This window comes from Leptinotarsa decemlineata, unplaced genomic scaffold, assembly GCF_025532065.1.
Source record: "Leptinotarsa decemlineata unplaced genomic scaffold, Ldec_3_MD MMD2_P_RNA_scaffold_6, whole genome shotgun sequence".
NCBI lineage: Eukaryota > Metazoa > Arthropoda > Insecta > Coleoptera > Chrysomelidae > Leptinotarsa > Leptinotarsa decemlineata.
The window spans coordinates 17040721-17055583 of NW_027412533.1; the positions used below are offsets into that span (position 1 = coordinate 17040721).

The 14863-nt window shown below is 33.2% G+C and overlaps 1 long non-coding RNA gene across 1 annotated transcript in view; it reads right to left on the minus strand.

Annotated features, from left to right (window-relative positions):
* LOC141480181 (uncharacterized) overlaps positions 1 to 13836 on the minus strand; it is a 37044-nt gene extending 23208 nt beyond the window's left edge. Inside the window, exons 1-2 of the long non-coding RNA XR_012464219.1 lie at positions 13170 to 13836; positions 12429 to 12573 (exon numbers count right to left, since the gene is read on the minus strand). This is a non-coding gene — a long non-coding RNA (uncharacterized lncRNA). The remainder of the gene's footprint in view (positions 1 to 12428; positions 12574 to 13169) is intronic.
* Positions 13837 to 14863: the final 1027 nt, after the last annotated feature.

Genomic DNA, 14863 nt, shown 5'->3' on the forward strand with positions numbered 1-14863 from the left:
GATCTTTTTGAAAACATACAATCACATAGCGAGGGCTTTCGAGAAACGAAGAAGTCTTGACGGCCCATATTTCATTTTTTGCACCTTGTGAGAGCAGGCAGCATATAAAGTTCCCATTTTCTGAACGGTATGAGAATAGGAGTGTCGGCTTGGATAGCTTTCAAAAGTTGCAATTTGATTTGATCATGAGGGAAGATTCGTTTAACTTTCAGTTCGATATTTTCAATTTCCAGCTTAACTTCAGTCTTTGGCGTACCAGGAGTCTCTTCTATTTTGAAACAGTTGCTATCATCTCCAGCTCGTACTAATCGGATGGTGTGTTTACCATAAGAAACACATTGATAATCATTGAAAATATTCAAGAAATGCTTGATAGGTATAAGCATGTTGAACGTTAAAGATGTAGTTTGAATGATGCCGAAGCTGTTGGGGTATGTCCATCCTGAGATGGCCAAGTGTTTGATATCTTCATCGGTGTAGGTGAGGAAGCCTCTGACAGTACTAACCATTCCAACTTCACGAACTGCTTCCAATTCTTTACCATTTTGCTCATAGGTAGCAGATTGAAACATGAAACCACCAGCATTGTTCACGAAGGTACGAAGGTTACCCGACCATCTCCTTTAATTTTCTCAACTTTTCCGCTGATGAATAGCAGGCTATCGTATAAAGCATCATAGGCATCGAATTGGTTAATGTTGATTTCAATAACATCATTGTTGCGTGAAACATGAAACCACCAGCATTGTTCACGAAGGTCACCCGACCATCTCCGTTGGTCCTCTCAACTTTTCCACTGATGAATAGCAGGCTATCGTACAATGTTGATTTCAATGACGTCATTATTGCGGAAAGATTTGACATATGGATAGTAGGTCCGCCATTCTACCTTTTGTATGGACTCATCATTTTGCGGTTTTCGGAAAATGTTGAGCACTTGACTGGACAACATGATAGCCAAGAGATTCCAGGAATAATTTATTCTCCGTTGACAGTTGACGCTGTTTGAAGGTCTTGGTGAAGACTGACGTACTGGTTGGTGATGAATTATTCTTATAGATGACCAGTACCATACTTTCGTTTCAATTCCAAACGAATTATTATTTCTTCGTTTCGAAAATCAATGAGTCTGGAATGTTGGTCGAGCACTCGTAATGTAATGTTGTTTATTTCGTCTCTATGTGCAATAGGTAGATAAATGAGATGATTAGGCATTTCGTCGATTGCGTAACCAGGATCAACATCAACAGCAAATTCGTATATCGTATGAAACGGTGTATCGTTGTAGAAGGCTCCAAACGTAATGTTGCTATCTATATGTATGGTACGTACTTTAATGATATCCACAGGTAGATCGGATGCGTAATGTAAGTTGGGCTTGAGAAGGGTGGACGAAAAACCCAAAATATGAGCCAAGCTATTTGCAGGTCGGAAATCCATGGAGTGTTTCAGACAGAATATTTCACTCTTTAGCGTATTATTGTTCGGCTTGAGATAGAAAAATTCCTGAGGATTTTCCTTGTACGTTTTAGGTACAATATATTTGCTGACTAAAGCTTCAATATCACCAATTTCATAAGATCCAGCAGGAATATCGATACTTTTTCGTTTACATTTATCACCATTTTCATAATAATAGAATTTCGTGTCTTCTTCAATGTTCGGTATACTGTTGTACGAATGAAAACTGAGCAAAGGTAAACTGTATTCGAAATCGGAATCCAATCGAATGGGTGGATTGAAATCGATGGAAAGTGTCGAAGAACGACTCGTTAGAGTTAATATCATAGACATGACTGATACATTCACCCACATGCACACACCTTAAATAATGATTGAAACAACAATATTTTGAATCATTTATTTCTACAATAATAACATTTTTTTGTGAGCTAACAGGACCATAATACATTGCATTTTGTAGCGATGATGACGCAGCTTCATGTCGATAATGGATGAAACATGGTAAACGAATCTGCAAAGCGAATCGATGTTGGTAGTCCTTTGGTAATTTATGCCAGACATCCAATAATTCCCAAGGTTCGGCATTCTCAATCAAAAAGTCAATCGATAGAGTTTTCAGTTCAGCGTCGGTTTAATCCCGCAAAGATTTATGTCTTGGCATTATGAAGTAGAAATTGTAGGCACAGATGTCCGCAATTACTCTGATCAAAGTTTTGATGTCCATCATTGTTATATGTAATCGTTGTACCCCCTCCAAAATATCGTATCAATTCCATTGGGGGTTTGAGATTACCGAAACTATCAAAATATTGTACAGCATTGCCGTTTTTAATGTAAGCTACCCAATGAGTGCCTGCATTCAATTGAGAATCCAAGTTCAAAACAGCACATTCTCGCAGCCGTGGACCAAAAGTTGGCAATGTGGTATTTTCAATTGATGGGCACATTTTTCAATTTCTGAATCATATAATGCTCTATGGGTTAGCTTCAACAGGAGTTTTTTTGCTTTTTCAAGTAAAGACCTCGTCCTTTGCGATGATGTTGTTTTTTTAGAAACAAACCATATCCTCGAGGTGTTTTGCGCAGGTACAAACCGGAACCCAAATGTTCTATAGCTTTATTGTGACGTTGATCTTCTTCAAGTTTCTTTTTGGCATTTTTTGCATCTACCACGGTTTTTGCGATTGCGCTCGCTCCCCCTGCCAATGAACCCAAAGCTGAAAGGCCTGCAAATATGGGTATTAGTGGAAGGATTCCTCCAGATTTTGCTTCGAATGGAATTATCCTTAGTATACGTATCTTCTTACGTCCTCCAGCTTTCTGAACAGCCATTTTTGTCGCCTTGAGAGCGGATGCCGCGGATTTCTTTACATCATTTGTTGTGGGCTTCCAATTTTTGATTATATTTTGCAAAATGCTGCGTTGAAATGATTTCATACTTCCCATTCCTAATTTGTGTTTGGACTTCATGACTCCGGTGACGAAGAGAGCGCTCGCTTTCTCACCAAGTGATGCGTCCTTAGATTTCACTCGTTGCCACGCCTTTTTTCCAGATCTTTATCGGCTCGATGTCGAGCTTCAAGAGACTTATCTTGCGAATATGCCAAGTCGTGCTATTTACAAGCCGAGTCTAATGGATTAATACCAGGATCATCTCGTGCAAGACGTTCTTGTAGTTTCGTACCAGGACCGCAATACTGATAACCAGGTAAGTGTAATTCGAATGGTAGCTTATTGATTAGCGTATTGACGATACCTTCTCCGTGATAAGTCAACATTTGGAATGATGGATGACGTCAATGTGCATGCTACTTATTGAAGTGAAACTCCCAAACACCAATCAGAACATGGAAGTCGTTCCACAAGACAATACGTTACCCATAGACTACTTGGACTATTTGAATGATGGTATCAAGTATCGAAATAAACATGGCAATTTGTTGCCCAATTCGTTTCGCGCCATCATATGTGGTCCATCAGGGTGTGGAAAAACCAACACAGCATTATTGATATTATTTCATAGAGCCAAATTCGAAAATGTCTACGTGTACTCCAAGTCGCTTTATCAACCCAAGTATCAGCTGCTTAGAGAGATATTGGAAAAAACTAAGGGAGTCGGTTATTTCCCATTTCAAGACAACGAAGAAATTCAGAGTCCAGAGGCGGCCAAACGAAATTCCATATTCATATTCGATGATGTAGCCTGCGATGGTCAGCAGAAAATTCGTGAATATTATTCCATGGGTCGGCATAAGCACATTGATGCCATCTATTTGTGTCAGACGTATTCCAAGATACCCAAACAACTTATACGTGACAATTGCAATATGATTGTATTGTTCAAGCAAGACGAAATGAATTTGAAACATGTATTCGATGAACACGTCTCTCCCGACATGTCTTTCGATGGATTCAAGAAAATGTGTGCCGAATGTTGGCGTGACAAGTATGGAACTTTTATCATTGTCAAGGAATGTGATTTAAATAAGGGGCGATATCGAAAAGGCTTCGACAAGTACATAAGTGTGTGTGAATAGAGATGGAAACGTTATTCGTCAATATGAAACCACTCAGTAAAGAAGTCGATGTTGTGCGCAAGAACAAAATTAATGAAATCTCAAAAAGTATAAGAAAAAAGTAACTAGCTCTGAAATTGGGAAAGTCTGAAGAGGATGAATCTTTACAAAAGTTTTTTCAACCTATATCGAAGCCGCTGAACGATATTGCTGAAATCTCCAAAAAATCGGTGGGCCATTTGAGACATGTCAAAAAGGAGGAGAAAGAGGAAATAAAGACGGAACTATCATTTGATCAATCTCGAGCATTTGAAGAAACACAATTTTTACCACTTGAAGATGTTGCAGAGACGTCGGGAAAGGATGATGAGGTATTCCACGAGTCGCCATCACCGCCACCACCACCACCATCAATAGAAAATATTTCAGAGGAGAGTATGATGGAATATCTGGAGCAATATCCACCCATATCACACAAATATGTCATGAAACACTGGGCTAAAGACGACTCAATCGATAAAATATACGGACCAGTTTATGACGAGTCCTCTTCGAAATGGATTATCGGTAGAAACTACATTGACTTTGATAAACGTGGTAATATTACAACTGAAAGATTCGCATTTCAAAGGAACTCCAGGGCTATATAATTTGATCTTTCTCGATGGACCTGAAGACTTCAATAAGGAGGATCAAGCCTCTTATAAACGTTTGTTGGACGTAACACAAGCCCACCTGAATGCCAGAGGATTCATGGAGGGAACTCAAAAATGGGAATGGTCCGGCATAATAAGACCTATGTATCGAACTCAAACACTTGGTAAAGGTTACGATAGCAATGATGTTGTTGGTTCCAGCACTCTACAAACGAACGCCATCGATACTCATCGTTGGATATATAATGACAAGCCCTTCGAGTATGTGTATTGGGATGATCCGAACGAGTTATGCAATAGATTGAAGCTGCTTATAGCTTCGAAAGATGCTGGAAATACGTCACATGACAATGAAATTACAGCTATATTTAATGAACTCAGACAAGCCGACATTATTCAGTAATAAATCATCATCCATAAATGACATGTATTTCATTCCAAAAATATGATGCCATAAATGATGCATAACTGACTGAAAATCGCACCAAAAAAATGTCAAAAATTTGATGCGTTTAAATGTATAGTTTCGTCAAAGCAATGGCATCGAAAAAAACGTATTTTTCGAACCATCATTTCGTGCAAAAACCCATATGATTTGCATTGTAACACGCTATGAAAAATAATGCAGAAACGACGCGAAAATCGTGTCAAAAATGCCTAAAATTTGATGCGATAAATCGTTCATTTTCACCCCGAAAAACGTATCAAAAATTCAACAAAAATTCAATGCGTTGAAACGACCATTTTTGAACACCGTAATCACATTGAAAAAACACATATTATTGGATCATATCGATGTGTGTCACATTTGCATTATGACTATTGACAAGTTCGGACGTAGCTCAAATAGGAAGCGAAAGCATTCTGCAACATCATCAGTAGGCACTGGTGTGAGTGAAGTATTTGTTACATTCGATAATGGTGGACATAAAAATGAATCTTGGCCCTCAAATTGGGTGAAAATGATTTCATCTACAGTCAATGATGGTCAATTGACAGTTTTGGGTGTTGAAATCCCAAAAACTTCAAAATTTTGGAAATTAAGACTCATTTTTGATGATAGAACATTTGGTGATTCACATTGGAGAAATGTTAAAGAAAGATTGATTTCCACCATAGACTTATCACCTCTAAAAGTTTGTGCTGAATCTGATAAGAAAACAATTTCTGGTCTGATCTACTTCATTACAAGTGTATCATTGCTGCAAATATCCAAATTTAGTCTCAAATATCTACATAAGTTGAAACCGTTAATTTCACAATGAAAATGGTCACTACACACGAAGAACATACCAAAATCCATTATATATTTGTTTGGAGGTTTGCCTACCATGAATCGAGAAGAAAATTTTGGGAATATTTGGCAGTTGATCGAATGCGTTTCAGGAGGCGTATTGAAGAATCTGCGAAACTTATTAATCCTATTTTAAATCAAATACATCGAAAAAATATTTATGAATCAAGATTTTGAATAAATGTTTGTAATGTGTTTAATTTTTTTCATTCCAAATTTTGTTCGAGGCTCAAATCGAGGTCTATATCAAGACCCAAATCGAGGTCCAAGTGGAGGGCCCAAATCGAGGTCCAAGTCAAGACCCAAATCGAGGTCCATCTAAATGTTTACCCAGCTATTTTGACATTGGCGATGGTATACTTGTTGACGATGGTCCCGGTATATCTCAAGCATTCTTGACTGGATTAACTATAAATCGGTTCCATTCGTGAGGTTGCAGTCAATAGCTGGGCTGTTACAAAGAAAACTCTTTGTTATATGTCAAGCTTTCGGTATATTTCGTCAGGAGAACTACAATGATAAGATTATATATCTAGTAAAAAATATATAAATATGGAGAACTTACTAACGTGAGAATAAAATATAAAATGGTTCAAAAACAGATAGAAAAACATTAAATAATTACAGTTGATGAAAATTTTGGCTGACAATGTCAAGTGGGAAAATTCTGAATGATACTCGAATTACTAGATCTTTTATTTTCTTTATCATATTTCAGTAGGTACGTGTAAATTTTACTAAGACTATCAATATCAGTTTATTCATTGAATGTTCTTCGTTATTAATATGTATCATTTCCAAAAATATTTTTTTAGTTGTATTGGTTTCTCTATCTGAAATATTTGGATTTTCAAAATTCATTTTATGATCCTCCGAATTAACATGTTCTGTTAATGCACAAGAATTAACATTTCGTCTACAGTCGCTCTTATGGGAAGTGATGCGACTACTTAAAGGTCTAGATGTTTGTCCTATATATGTTTTAGAACAATCCATACAAGAAATTTTGTATACTAAATTGGATTTTTGTTTATTTGAAATTGGAGCTTTTAGTTTACTGTATAATTTAGATATAGAAGTGACATTTGTTTAAGATATTTTGAGGTTATTATTTCGGAATACATTAATTAATTTTGGTGTTAATTCTTGAATATATGGAAGTGATTTATATATGAATGAAGGTATAACGTTGTTATGTTCAACTTCTTCATTATTATTTTGAAAGTTTGTTCTTTCACAAAATTAAATTCTGTTTACTATAGATTCAGGATAAGAATTTTGGATCAGAATTTTACTGAAATGAGACAAACTTTGGTTTCGTAAATCGGGATGGGTAATTTTGATGATTCTGTTTTTTAATGATTTTATTAAATTGATTTTCATTTTATTTGGATGATAGGAATGGTAATTAATAAATCTATTACTTGATGTTGGTTTTCTGTACCATTCAGTGATGATAATATTTTGTTCTGATCTCAATAACTTCATATCGAGGAAAGGAATAGAGTTGTAACCAAACCATAGAGACTGAAATATGTGAAAATTTCCAACGCCAAGGCCAAGGCCTTCGATACAGTTGATCACGAACTATTATTAAAAAAATTGAATAACTATGGTATTCGAGGCAATGCTTTGGCTTTGATGAAGAACTACCTATCAAATCGAATCCAACGAGTGAAAATTGGAAATAAAATAAGTGACGAACTGATTGTACAAATTGGTATACCACAGGGGACAGTTTTGGGGCCAATACTTCTTCTCATTTACATTAACAGTAAAACAAAAATTAACAATTTCGAAGGTGATATAATAATATGCTATGCCGATGATACTGCTCTAATTTTTACGGGAACATCTTGGAATGAAATAAGGGAGACAGTAGAAACAAATTTACAAAAAATATACATGTGGTTGAATAATTCTAAACTATCACTGAATGTAAATAAGACAAAGTATCTAACCTTCTCCCCTACACTTCGTGATCAACCCAAAAACTACGAAATGAAAATGCATATACCGCTCTGTGATAATCAAGGTAGTTGTAACTGTCAGACCATAGAACATACTACATCTATAAAATACCTCGGAGTTATACTAGATCAGCACCTAAAATGGACGGAACATATCAACTTTGTTACAAAAAGGCTCAGAGTATTAATGCACACATTTCATGAACTACATGACATACTATCAAAAAAAAATCTTATTATACTCTATAACTCTCTTGTCGAATCTATATTAAAATATTGTATTCCTGCTTGGGGTGCAACATTCAAAAATGCTATTAGCCCGTTACAAACTGCCCAAAACATTCTATTAAAAATCATCTTTGAAAAAAATAAACTATTTTCAACAAGAGAGTTATATCGAGAAACCAACATGTTAAATATTCATTCGCTATACGCTTATCACTGCCTAATAAGAATGTTCTATAAACGAGCAGATTTTGCGCAGACACATTTAACAGAAACTCGTTTAAAAATGAACCAGGACGTAAAAATTGAATGCTTCAACAAAACAGTCACCCAAAATTCTCTCTTCTTTCATGGTCCAAAAATATTTAACATCTTACCAAAAAATATAAAAGATATTACATCCTTCAAACAATTCAAAAAAGAAGCAAAAAAGTATGTATATAATCATCCAGAAAAATTTGCAATTTTATAATGTAATAAATACTTACCTTCAATTGTTCCTATATATTGTGTATCTAGGCTCTTCACATACACTACCGGAAACTTACAATAATACCACACCAAGTTTGAGGTTAGGTTATACCCCAATCGAAATGTTCAAATTGTCCAGTCTCTTTCGAATGCTAATTTTGGAATTTTAAAATGATATGTATATATATATATATATATATATATATATATATATATATATATATATATATATATATATATATATATATATATATATATATATATATGTATAATCATAAATAATGTAACTGAACTGCATATGCCATCTGAATACAATTACATAAGACATACAATTGTACGAATGACATTCTGATTTGGACATCACAAAACAGGGTATAATTGCCTAGCGTGAGTCTAATTCAGTGAGTCATTAAAAAAAAAATTGAACTGACCTATGTTAGTAAACTTGAGAATTTAATGAAAAACTTGAGATCGGATTTTTATGGCTAGAAGCTACATGAAAATGATTTTTTCAAATTTTTATCTGATATTCTTCGAAAAATTGTTATAAACAAATGCTTTGTGTGTGTATAGATGTTCAATTCTGCCATTTGTTAGGATAGGTTAGTATGTCTTGTATTGAGAATAGTTATCATTATTAAACACTATTAAACAATGTTTATTTCCTCTTCGATGGTGAATTGGATATTGAGATCATATGAATTAAATACATTCAAAATTTCTTCTTTTCCATCTGCAGATATGGTCAGAATCAAATCATCTACAAAACGATTGATGAATGGAATACGGAAAGATAATTTTTGAATACATTCATCAATTATATAAACATATATATATATATATATATATATATATATATATATATATATATATATATATATATATATATATATATATATATATATATATATATATATATATATATATATATATATATATATATATATATATAAGAAAGTAGTCTTTTTGCTGACTAGTCAGAAAATAAGTGAAAACAATATTTGGGTATGCAGCAGGCCAAAAATTTAGTGTACTCTTTTAACACAGATTCCAAGCTTTCGATAATCTTTATTATCATCATCAGGGATGCTACAATAAGGATAAAAAACAGTCATATTTATAAAATAACAATTCAAGCCGACTTACAGTGTATATGAGGTTATGTGGCAGGTTGAAAGAAATATGGACGTAACATATATGAAAAATTACTAAGATGTCACTCAGGATGTTACAGACAAACAATATATAGTAGATTCAATGATATATCATTATATTATCAAATTTAAAAACCACCTGTTCCTTGAAGAGGAAACCACGTGCATGATTCAAAAAAATGGGATATGACATGTATTTCAAAATTAGCATGCGCTGTATACGCCAATTACAGGGCTTAAAACGAATTGACATTCGACATCAAACAGATTGTTTGATCTGTGGCATAAAACCTTAACATTGTTGCAAAATTGATTTTCGGGCAATGTCTGGCTGTAGACATCGCATGTTTAAATTCCATTACATTTTAAAACCAAGTAATTTTTGTATTTAAACAATATCTTAAAACGTATCCTAATGGATTTTATAATAAACAGTAATAATGAGAAAAGATGATGATGTATTGTATATGAAAGATTCAATCTGTGAGACGAATACCATTAGATGAGATTTGATGATTTCTTGTTTTGTGATTATCCATACAAATTAAATAAGAGTAAATTTCACTTAGGTGATTTAAATCAGTTTTTTTATTCATGGAGTTTTGTGAGTGTGCTATATGTACCATTTCTAGGAAAAGCCTCTTGGTAGTGTTTTTTTCGGTTGATAAAATTTTAATTGAATTGTAATCCATATAGTGTCCTTGTTTAGAGACATGTTCACTCAAAGCACATCTCTCCGGGTGTAACCTACTGTCACTTTTGTGTGCTGTGATCCGATCTTTCAATAATCTAGATGTCTGTCCTATATATTCTTTGTCACAGTTTGTACATGGTATACAGTAAACTACATCCGAACAGTTGTTATAGGGAGTTTTGTCTTTTGATTTTGAAAAAATCCTATTGATTGTTAAAACATTTTTGTTTGCAATTTTGATATTATTATTGGCAGACTTCAGGATTCTGGATAATCCTGGGTTGATTTCTTCAATGTTTGGAAGAGATGCATAAAAATTGGAAATTTGACTCACAGTGGGACCTGCAGTTTCTGCATTCAATGAAACATGTGAATGATCATTCACATTCAACGATACTTTAACTAATGTGAATGATCATTCACATGTTTCATTGAATGCAGAAACTGCAGGTCCCACTGTGAGTCAAATTTCCAATTTTTATGCATCTCTTCCATACATTGAAGATATCAACCCAGGATTATCCAGAATCCTGAAGTCTGCCAATAATAATATCAAAATTGCAAACAAAAATGTTTTAACAATCAATAGGATTTTTTCAAAATTAAAAGACAAAACTCCCTATAACAACTGTTCGGATGTAGTTTACTGTATACCATGTACAAACTGTGACAAAGAATATATAGGACAGACATCTAGATTATTAAAAGATCGGATCACAGCACACAAAAGTGACAGTAGGTTACACCCGGAGAGATGTGCTTTGAGTGAACATGTCTCTAAACAAGGACACTATATGGATTACAATTCAATTAAAATTTTATCAACCGAAAAAAACACTACCAAGAGGCTTTTCCTAGAAATGGTACATATAGCACACTCACAAAACTCCATGAATAAAAAAACTGATTCAAATCACCTAAGTGAAATTTACTCTTATTTAATTTGTATGGATAATCACAAAACAAGAAATCATCAAATCTCATCTAATGGTATTCTTCTCACAGATTGAATCTTTCATATACAATACATCATCATCTTTTCTCATTATTACTGTTTATTATAAAATCCATTAGGATAAGTTTCAAGATATTGTTTAAATACAAAAATTACTTGGTTTTAAAATGTAATGGAATTTAAACATGCGATGTCTACAGCCAGACATTGCCCGAAAATCAATTTTGCAACAATGTTAAGGTTTTATGCCACAGATCAAACAATCTGTTTGATGTCGAATGTCAATTCGTTTTAAGCCCTGTAATTGGCGTATACAGCGCATGCTAATTTTGAATTACATGTCATATCCCATTTTTTTGAATCATGCACGTGGTTTCCTCTTCAAGGAACAGGTGGTTTTTAAATTTGATAATATAATGATATATCATTGAATCTACTATATATTGTTTGTCTGTAACATCCTAAGTGACATCTCAGTAATTTTTCATATATGTTACGTCCATATTTCTTTCAACCTGCCACATAACCTCACATACACTGTAAGTCGGCTTGAATTGTTATTTTATAAATATGACTGTTTTTTATCCTTATTGTAGCATCCCTGATGATGATAATAAAGATTATCGAAAGCTTGGAATCTGTGTTATAAGAGTACACTAAATTTTTGGCCTGCTGCATACCCAAATATTGTTTTCACTTATATATATATATATATATATATATATATATATATATATATATATATATATATATATATATTGTTATGATAAGTTTTTTATAAGATTATTCTGTTTTCAAAGTTAAAGATTTTCATATTTTGATTAGTTGAATGTTAAAAGTTTGCATTTATTTTAGTAGTTAAAAGTTGAAAGTTTGTATTTATTTTGATAGTTCGATGTTAAGAGTTTTTCATATTATTATTAATTTGATGTTGAAAGTTCACATATTTTGTTAGTTCAGTGTTGAAAGTTTGTGAAAATCAAAGTTATTCTTAGATGTTTAATTTTATTAGAAAGCCAGATACTTTACCTTTATTCAAATTCTTATCTGTATAATTTGGAGTAATGTTCATTCCCAGATCAGGCAAAGTTGTGACTTATCAGTATTAGAGTATTTCAGATCATTTCCAAACAGCACAACTAACCAGAAACCATCAATCATCGGGATAAATACACTGAAAACGGTAAAGACATTAATACAACATAATAACATACAATAAAACAGATTTACACCACAAATTAATAACAAAAATTCAATAAACACTGACATTAGGAATTTTATCTGAAAAATGGTAAGAACACTCAGTACATGATTTGGATGCAACTAAAGAGTGGCCAATCAGATTGATAAATTGAAAAGGAGGTGTTAACTTCTGAAAAATGATGAATTTTGGATTCAAAATTAGAAAAATTCAAAACTAAATGTGATGAAATGTAATCAAAATTAATCATTATTAGTATTAGTGAAAATTGGGTAACAGAAATCGTAGATATAATATGTGTGAACAGTGAAAAGTGTCAAAATTCAAGAAATTTCAAAATTATTGTCATGAAGAGTGGCAGGCAGGAAAATTTTGTCTGGTTGCCAGGAGGGAATCAATAGAGACGAGAGAGAGAAGCTTTTGAATTGTCCAGACGCGAATTTTTTTGAAGAACTGTTTGAAATAAAAAGGGAAAAGAAAGAGAAAAGGCCGTTTTGCATATTCTTATCAATATAAAACCATCAATAGGAGCCAGAGTATAAATAATAATAACGAGAAAGGATACTTACTGGAGATTTTAGAGTGTCTGGAAGAATTCAAAATTCCAATCAGGGGAAAACCAATCCAGGGAAGCTGTACCAGTTTTGAGGTATTACAATATCATTTATAATCCCCAATCCATAAGAAGAATACATTTTTGAAAATCTTGAACAATTCATAACCTCCAAATCGAATCAAAAGTTTTCCAGTAACAAGGAACTTCCAGTGTGAAATTCTGAACTTTTATTTATCAACGAACTTCATCATTTCATTTACAAGAACTATTATTGGATTTAGTATTAGGAAAATTTGAAAAATTCACTGACATTTAGCACAGATATTTTTAGAATCGTTTCCCACGCACGAACCACAGACATCTTAAGTTTTCAAGTAACTAATTTGCCGTTACACGTAAATTTAACTGTACGGAACACAATTCTAAGAATATTTTTGTTTCAAATTTAACATTTACTGGAACATTTCTTAGCATAAGGTATTTTGGCGCAGTTTTAGGGTAATTTAAGTTTGGTTTGACAAAACATTTACAAAATTTTACATTCATTATATTTTTTTTTAACTTTGAGACAAAGTTTTATTTTCAAAAACACAGACATACAAAATTTCATTCATAACACCTTTCCAAGAATTCTACTTTGAGAAAGAGAGCTGCATGAGCTTCGATTGAGCTGAGCAACCTTAAAGAATAGGGGTAAGATTTAGAGGTAAGAACAGGTATCTGCCGGAGCACTAAGAATTTTCAAATTATTTGAACTATCAGGATAACAATCAAGAATCAAATTAATTGAATAATAAATACTCATCTAATTTTATATTTCAATAACAATATATATAAATATATATATATATATATATATATATATATATATATATATATATATATATATATATATATATATATGTATATATAATTCGTGGACACAACACTAAAAAAATACACTTGTTTGCCGAAAGCAGGAAATAACACATATGCACGGAGTCAACAACAGAAGCCAACCGCACATTTGTGTGGTTCCAGTTAGAAGACCTAGAATTCCCTATTGTGCTTGTCAAGTTGACTTGTCACACCAATAGGTAGTTCCATTTATGTTTCGCTTGCGTTTACGCAGCTATTTTTATCAAGTACTTTTCTGGTTTTTCACAATTTGCCTTCAATCGAGGACCGCCTGCCCGGTACTGACGATGCCCAATAGGCTGAAACAGCTGTTTATCGGTGGCTTTTAAATTGAAATCAATATGGGAATGATCAGAAAGTACTTATCTATTCATATTTTGGTTTTTATGGAATTATTTTCCAGCAGCTGACTGCATTAACCTTTCTCGATTTAATATTATTTCTAGAAACATGTTTCCCGATGGCATTTCAGGTTAGCTTCCCAAATTTCTGCTACAGCAGTTGTCGGTTGATTGGTCAAACCACCAACACTGACATAAAAACTTGTTAAGTTGACTTGAATGTCACACCAATAGGTGGTTCCACTTATGATTCGCTTGCGTTTACGCAGCTATTGTTATCAAGTACAGAATGATTAGTGACTGGATTAACTATAAATCGGTTCCATTCGTGAGGTTGCAGTCAATAGCTGGGCTGTTACAAAGAAAACTCTTTGTTATATGTCAAGCTTTCGGTATATTTCGTCAGTATATCGTCGGTATATATCATGTCTGACTACCTGTTGAGTTCAATTTTCAAATTCATTATTTC